Here is an 8275-nt window from a genome sequence, read left to right as displayed (position 1 = left end):
CAGCTTACAAAAACAGACAGGAGGTCTGCGTCACCACGACATGTAGTTACATTTCTGGGGAGGTGCACGTCAGGCTATGGCGTAAATGTGTTCAGTGATAATTAGCACTTTAGCATGCTAACATGCTAAAATCATTATGTTAATATTGTCATTGTGAGCATGTTGCCCTGTTAGCTTTAACATGTAGCCCAAAGCTAGCATAGCTGTGAATTCAGTGTTGTCTGCGTGAACCTGGCCCGATAGATGGTTTCTAAACAAAATAAAGTGACAGGTTATTTCTATGGAGATGTAACAAGTTATTACCATTGTGAGTGTAAGCCTGTAAAACAGTCTTAGTTGTAGCTTCGTCATCTGTGTCTTTGTGTCCAATTACTCTTACATCCTCTTTTGCACTGTTGCAGGTCAGAACATGCTCCAGCAGCATCACGGCATTGATAGAGTGTAACTTGTAGCACATCTTGATGATATAACAAACACATGTAAGATACATGTAAACATGTTGAGGACTGTGGGGAGAAGAGATAGTGGTCAGAGGACATGCTCCAGAAATTAAAGACTGTGCCAGATGAACAAAAGCAGTGCCTGATCCTCCAGTTGTAGTTGTGTAACCTGTAGTCCTGGCAGTGCAGTTACCCTTAATGTGTTCATCAGTCGGATCATCATGAGCAGAACATGCTAGAACATTGAGGGGTACGGTGGAGTGGAGTGTATATAGAGAGCTTTCGAGTAAAAGAAATGAAAAGGAAAAGAAACGTTGGGGGTGCAGTACAAGAAAAAGGGCTATTATTCGCTAAAATCACTGATATCAACAGGCATCTATAAAGGACAGGCCTTTAATTCCTTTCACACCAAACTGTTGCTCAGCAAAGATCAGGAAATACAATGTCTTTTTTTAGTTAAACCTGTATGAATAATACTTGTATAAAAATTAGGCTTCGAATAACATATCAATTATGAATCATTCATTTGATCTAGCTCTGTCAGACGAGGATTACAGCATCTGGCATACCGACACAACACCACTTTATCCTGTTAAAACAACACTCACAACACAATTAATTTTTATGAAAAACCCTTCTGATTCATTTGATCTGAGGACCCTTATGGACCAAAGGAATATGAATAACTTACAGGGTAATGGAGGAATTGACACATATTACGACTTCATGACAGCTTCAGAGGAAAGCAGTCACCGCTTGTTTTTTCGTCTCTCCTTTACCATGCCGGTAAATCCGAATGAACTACTGGTATAGGTGGCACAAATAAAAGCATTGTGTACACGTTGCCATGACAACAGCGGAAGTCATACGTGAGATCCTTTATGAAGGTTAAACGGTTTTCTTATGCTGTTGTAAAAGATTTCGTGCACTGTCATTTCGGGATACTTTTTGAGATAGAGTTATTATTATGGTGTCTTTGTTAAATCCAAGATGATTTCTTTATAAATCACATGACCATGACCCGCAAATTTAAGTGGGGGAAAAGGCTGTTTTCTTTGGTGCGCTTAAAGGGATAGTGCACCCAAAAATGAGAATTCAGCCATTATCTACTCACCCTCATGCCGAGGGAGGCTCTGCGGAGATCTGAGGGGGGAGTGGGTAGCAGTACAACTTCAGGACACTTGGATCACTATGGACGAGCAGTATGGACATATTTTGTGGTTTCAATTCTGTGTTCTTGGACGTTTTAATCTGGGTCGCCGTCAACCATTAGGTCTGCACTTGTGCTGCTATCCACTCCCCCTCGGATCTCCGCACTATCCCTTTAAGCCCCTTTTACACTGCCAGATTTTCCGCGAATGTTGGGCCGTTTTGCCGGCAAGCGGAGAGCGTTTGGCGGATTGGCGAGTTGATCCGAGGTGCCCAATTTTCCGCCTCGTAGGGTAGTCATATTGGCGGAACCTTTTTAGTTTAAACAGACCGAGGCAGCCTTCCGCAACAGGAGGGGCTGTTGATGACTTGTGGGAGGAGCTGTTGATGACGCTGCACGTGCGACCCACTGGCGGTGGACTAACAGAAAACAGCTGATAGCAGGAATTAGCGAGCAGCTAGTAGCAAACAAACCTGAGAGACACTGTAAAGATGAGCATCTGGGGAGACAAGGAATTGCGCGCCCTCCTTGCCCTCACAAACGAAGAGGCCATTAACCGTCAGATGATGGGAACAGTGAAGGACGGGCCGATTTACGAGAGAATCGCCGCCTGACTAGCCGCGGCTTCCCTCCCACGTCACTGTTTACGTCACACGCTGAGCTACACGTTTTGTTACTTGTTCATGCCCCCCATTGCCCCGAAAAAGGCGCATTCTTGCCGCATTCTTGCCAAACTCCCAGATTTTGTTTTTATACTGCCAATGCTGAAAGAAGACTGATTGGGCTTTCCTGCAAATTTCCACAACTCCTGTCTAAAAACGGCTATAGTTCCTCTTAAGGGATTTAATGACTAAATTGTGAATAATCTGAGCAGCAGCTAACTAAGGTTAGTGTTTTACATCCAAAGACAATGAACTGCTTGGCAACCAGACCAATACAAATACCTAGGACTGCACATAGATTCAAACCTCAGCTTCAAAACCCTCATTAAGAAAGTCAGGAACAAAGTTAAGTTCAGTTTATCAAACTTCAGATTCATCAGGGACTCGTTTTCAACTGAAGCAGCCAAGATGTACTTCTTCGCGATGGTTCTCTCCCACATCACATACTGTCTGACAAGTTGATCTACTGCAAACACCACAATAATGAAAACAATAGAATCATTATATAAACAAGCACTTAAAATATTAGACAAGAAACCTTTCAGATTTCAACATTGTCATTGTTGGGAAAACCTCATTATATTCAAAAACATCTGTCTGGTATATAAGATCTTGCATGGTTCAGCTCCTCCTACTCTATCTGGATACGTTAATATCAGATCTTCTGGTAATAGGGGTACGAGAGGTGCAGTGAGGGGAGACTGCACAATTCCCTTAAGAAAAACTACATTCAGTCAGGCCGTTTTCTCCTTTAGAGCATCACATCAATGGAATTCAGTACCACAATCAATCAGAGTATCTCCGTCATATCATTCATTCAAGCGCAATGCCAAGAAATGGCTTGTTGAAACACAAACATGTGAACATTGATGTTTGCCTCACATCATGCAATTGTGGGTTATTGTCACTCAATGGTATGTGTGTGCCGTACAGAATGTTTATCTGTTTATAAAGTTTATCTTTAATGGGTTATTTTTTTTATATATATTGGATGTTGTATTTTATTGATGCCTTTAACAACTGGCAAAGGGACTACCGATGAAAATTAGCCTCTCGGCTATTTCGGGTGCATTTTACCTTTTTTTTTTAAATGTTGATTAATGTACATTGTCTCTTTTCAAATAAACTAAACTAAACCAGGCCTCTAATTGAGACAGGCCTTTATTTGTCAAAATGTGTAGCCACACCGGGCTAATAAAAGAGACTGGTGTTTAATTGAAGTTTTACGGTATTTGTGTTGGTTTCTTATTAGGCCTTGTACGTGAAAAGATTTCCGCACACTTTTATTTTAATATTTTAGAGGTAAGGGGGCTTGTCTAGGGTGACAAACGTTCTAGGTCTGTCACTGCACAAGAGTTAAGGTGTTTTCTGTGTTCTCTGTCCATTGTCACTTGATGCCTGGCTGATCTTTTCTACATGCCTTTGAGCGAACGTCCCCTGGAGGTTCATGAGCTAAAGTCAATCAGCTCCAACAGAAAAATAGATACCAATCAATACTCTCGTTCACATGCCGTTTTTCTACATACCAGCCTGGCTCCAGTTCTGTAGCTCAGTGACGCCAACATAAAGTAAAATGCGATGCAGCCCTGCTCCCAACACAATAGAGAAGTGAGACGGCACTCACAAAGCCTCTGGATGCCATGTTGAACATGGCCAGCAGCAGGTGTCAGTCCTTCCTAAGCCTGACCTTGCGGAAAGGCAGCATATTTCAATTTCCCCTTCAGTAGTTCCAGAGCGGCGTCCGCAGAGGGTTGGGGGAGATGGCTGTCCACGCAAAAGGGTCCTCAGTAGCTTTCTATGCAGGCCACTGGAGCAGCAGGGATGGCCCCAGGCTGGAACTAAGCCTCCTGCCTGCCTCGCTGACACTGATCCGCCTCTGTTGCATTGCTACACAGCCCTAAATAAAGCGAGCGTGGTCAACACGGGGAAACGGAGGTAGGGGAAGGAGAGGGTTTCACTTTGTGTCATCTCAATGATTTTTGTCTTGCTCCTCGGGCACGGAGCCATCGACTTGCTCTGCCAGAAATCATTTTCCCAGCCATTTGCATATAACACAAGCGTAATACGTTTCTGACACAGTGGGGAATTTCTTTTGTACCACTTTTTAGGTGAAAGTGCAGTAAGTACAGAGCAGCCACTCTCTGGGCTAATACTCTATTAGACATTTGGTGAAGAAACATCATTAGTTTATTTTAATGTGCCACGATGGAGGCTGAGTGACACTAATGGGGGGCTGCGTAAAAAATGGTGTCAATCTTGGCACTGTGACGGTTCACTGAACAGCACATTAGCGCTAAAAGTATTTCAGGTCTCTAAGTATGCCTTCCTCTCTTGAGCCTATACGGGAGGAGGAGGTGAGGGTGGGGAAGGGGCCAGGGAGGCGATCCGAAAAGGCGTTTCAGTATTCATAATGGGGGGAAAACTGAGAGCACACGTTGTGAAACAGACAACCTGGAGTACAGGCAGGGAACGTCTCAATCCTTCTGTCAAGGCTCCCACGCTAAAGACGCATTAGCAGGAGTGCTGAATGGATTCTGCTCTTTCTATCCAAATATCCACAGTCAGCACGGAGGGTTTGAATCGAAAAAACGTGGCCATCCCTCACTCGATCAAAGGAAGTACTTATGGCACGCCAACACAGCAGAATGTTGTGGCGCAGAGACGGCGGATGTAGCAGAGGAGATTAATGAGCAATTTACGGTGTGATTATTAACATTCTGGTCATTAAAGCAATGAGATGTGATGTGGTGGTAAACAGGGCTGCTGGACGACACTATTGTAGATCTCTGCTGCTGCTGCTGGATGGAGTGGCGGTGGTAGTAAAGCACCTCAGGGCATTTTATGTGTGAGGTGTTTGACTCCCTTCAGGCAAACACTGATAGAGGAAGTACTCCACTAATACCACCTGTAAATATGCTAAGATTGTCAATAAAATCAGGAAAATGTACGGAAAATATTCAAAGTAAAAGTATTCAATGGAAAAAAATTATACAATTATATAGTATGTCTGTCGAGTATTGTTACTCGTGCATTAATGTGGGAGCAACATTTAAGGCTTAAGGCTGCAACTAATTCATTAACTACTTTTCATATTGATGAATATGCTGGTTATTTCCTTAAATGATTAATTGAAACGTCCATCACAAGTTCTTGTTTTGTCCGAGCGAAAGCACAAAACTTTTCAGAAATAAATTCATGTTATTTAATGAGAAAACAGGCTCGTATTCGTAAAGCTGGAACCATGAGATGTTTTAAACAATTATCAAAATAGCTGCCAATTAATTTCTCTCTCAAACAACTAATTGACAAAGTGACTAAGCGTTTCAGGAGTGTCGTGCCAGCATGCATTATGACGTCTTGACAACCGTAGAGAGTAGCTTTTCTATAATCATTTTCAAGATAACAATAAAAACCTTGCTGATTGTCTTGTTCTTTATCACGAGATAACAAAATAATTGACTAATTAACAGTCCCTTCGCTTTTGTGAAGCTGTAATCATCAAATGTTTTAACAATTATCAAAATGGTTGCCAATTTAATTGCTGTCAAACAACAAATTGATAAATTGACGAAGCATTTCAGCTTTATAAAGGAAGTTTAACTTAGGAAAACAACTATATTTTCAAAGCCCTTTCTATGTTTTGTTTGCAAAAATATTACTTTGTAAAAGAAGTCATACTTTGTGGTTTGCTCCTTGGATTGTTCCTTTCTGGCTGGATATCTTCTCTTGGTATTAGAATATTTACGACATTCAGATTGAACTTGACCCGTTCATTGCCCTGTTTGTTTGTTCTGAAGCTTCTCTTGCTCTGCCACGTTCTCTACATAAGTCCCTGATGGTTGGCATGTTAATCAAAGAGGGTTATTCGAAAGGAATGGAAGGCTACCATGGCTTAGGGGGCTAGTCTCAGGGATTCACCTTGAGAACCCTCGATACGATAAACTGAGTTTGTATGATACATTTGAGACTATTTGGGGCCCAATAGTTGGCTAGCTGGCAGCTCCTATTGTGAGTCACCATAGTTCGTAATTCTTGGCCATTTTTCCTTTCTGTTTATGAAATGGGCTAAATGTTTTATTTATTTCTGACTTTTTTTATTTAGTTGTTTTGTTTAAATTTATTTTTATGTGGCCAAGCTTCCGATTATTTTTGTCATGGCGCAAACTCACGAAAATGAATTGATTTTGTTTTTTCGTTTCCCTGACAAAACTAGCTTTGATGTTACTTGATAACGAGATAATCAAACTGTTGTCAAGGGAAAACAAAATGTTGTTTTAGTTTTTAATCTTGAGAAAACGAGCTTTGATATCTAACGAGATAATTACAAAAAGGTAACTTCCTTTTATAAGGCTACCTGTAATGTTACTCAGAGATAAGAGGCATCGATGCTGTCTTGACAACTGTAGAGAGTAGCCTAATAAGAAGAAACAGCCTTTTTGTAATTATCTCATCATTGCGAGATAACAAAGCACGTTTTCTTAAGATAACGAAATAAAACAACCTTTTGTTTTCTCGTGACAACTGGTTCATTATCTTGTGTACAATCCCTTTACGACTGTAAAGCTGAAGCCATGAAATATTTTAAACAATAGTAATTGTATATTAATTTTCTGTCAAACAACTGATTAATCAACTAAGCATTTCTGTCGTACGCGTGTATACTTTAAGGTAGTTTAACTTGTAAGAAAATATTTTATAATCTTGGTATGTTTTGTTTGCAAAAATATAAATTCGTAAAGAAGTAGGTACATAAGGAAGCAGAGGACAGCCGTATTTGCAGTGATTTTTTTAATGACGTAATCTCAATAATGAGTTTATATCTTTATCTAAAAAAAAAACAAAAAATGAGATGACTCATTATCATGAGAGAACATTTTTATTTCGTCATCTGAAGAAAACGAGCTTTATTATCTTGAGATAATGACATAATTACAAAAAGGTTGTTTCTTCTTTATCTGTAATGTTCATCAGAGATCAGGAGGACCATGCCAGTGCACATTACTGGCGTCTTGACAATGGTACAGAGGAACTTAATAAGGGCAACCAACCTTTTTGTAATTATCTCGTTATCTCAAGATAACAAAGCTCGATTTCTTGAGATAACGAAAGAAAACCATTTGCTTTCTCATTAACTTGTTTTCTGGAGATAATGAAATCGCCCATGATCTTGAGATAATGGCATGAAAAATGAACTGGAAGCATGGTCTTTTTGGGCTTCCGTATTTATCAAACCTGTGATACAATTCCTCTGAAATCCAGTAAAACTAACGGTGGCATGAAAAGAATTCTCCTGTAATTTGTATTTAAGTACAGTACTTGAGTAAATCCACATTCCTCCACTGTCGGCCAAACCTGCCTTTAAGAGGCGCCGTCCAATGATGGAGTGAGAAAATAAGACACGGGCTTCACTGTCATCACTTTGAAAACATGTAATAACTGGGAGGTGACAGGGGTCAAGTGCTTTCACTCGTTCCTCAGACGAGACAATTTGATACGAAAGACAGATAGACGGTGAGTCATTTTACCACTTGACATTATTGCAAAATAAGTGGTCGTCACTGCTCCGCCTGTGACAAGTCATGCATCAGAGGTCAGGCTTCCCCAGGGTTATAGCCCTCGAAAAATACAGCGCTGACAGGTGAGAATCTCCAGATTATTATGTAATCAGCAGCTGAAGGCTCCATCACCAAAAAGCCACAGCTGAAGTCCATCGCGTAATACTTCTAAATATATCTCATTCAGTCAGTACAAACATTTATAATAATGACTAAATTAAAGCTGCGCTACTCATGATTTTTATCTTAACAGTGGATTAATTGAAATGTAAAAGGTGTCTCTTGAAGTGATGTTTAGGGAGTGTTTTAGCGTCTTTCAGCTAGTAGTTTTGTTTTACACCTTGTAAATTAAGTATTAAATTCAGCCCCGGAGCTCCAATCTTTCTTGTCTCCGGTTGCAATCGGCAGCTTTTCTTTTTTTTTTTAAACACAAAAATGTTCTAATAGGGGCGTCGGTAGCTTAGTGGA

This window comes from Epinephelus moara, chromosome 17, assembly GCF_006386435.1.
Source record: "Epinephelus moara isolate mb chromosome 17, YSFRI_EMoa_1.0, whole genome shotgun sequence".
Lineage (NCBI taxonomy): Eukaryota > Metazoa > Chordata > Actinopteri > Perciformes > Serranidae > Epinephelus > Epinephelus moara.
Note: the sequence above shows the minus strand (reverse complement) of the source record.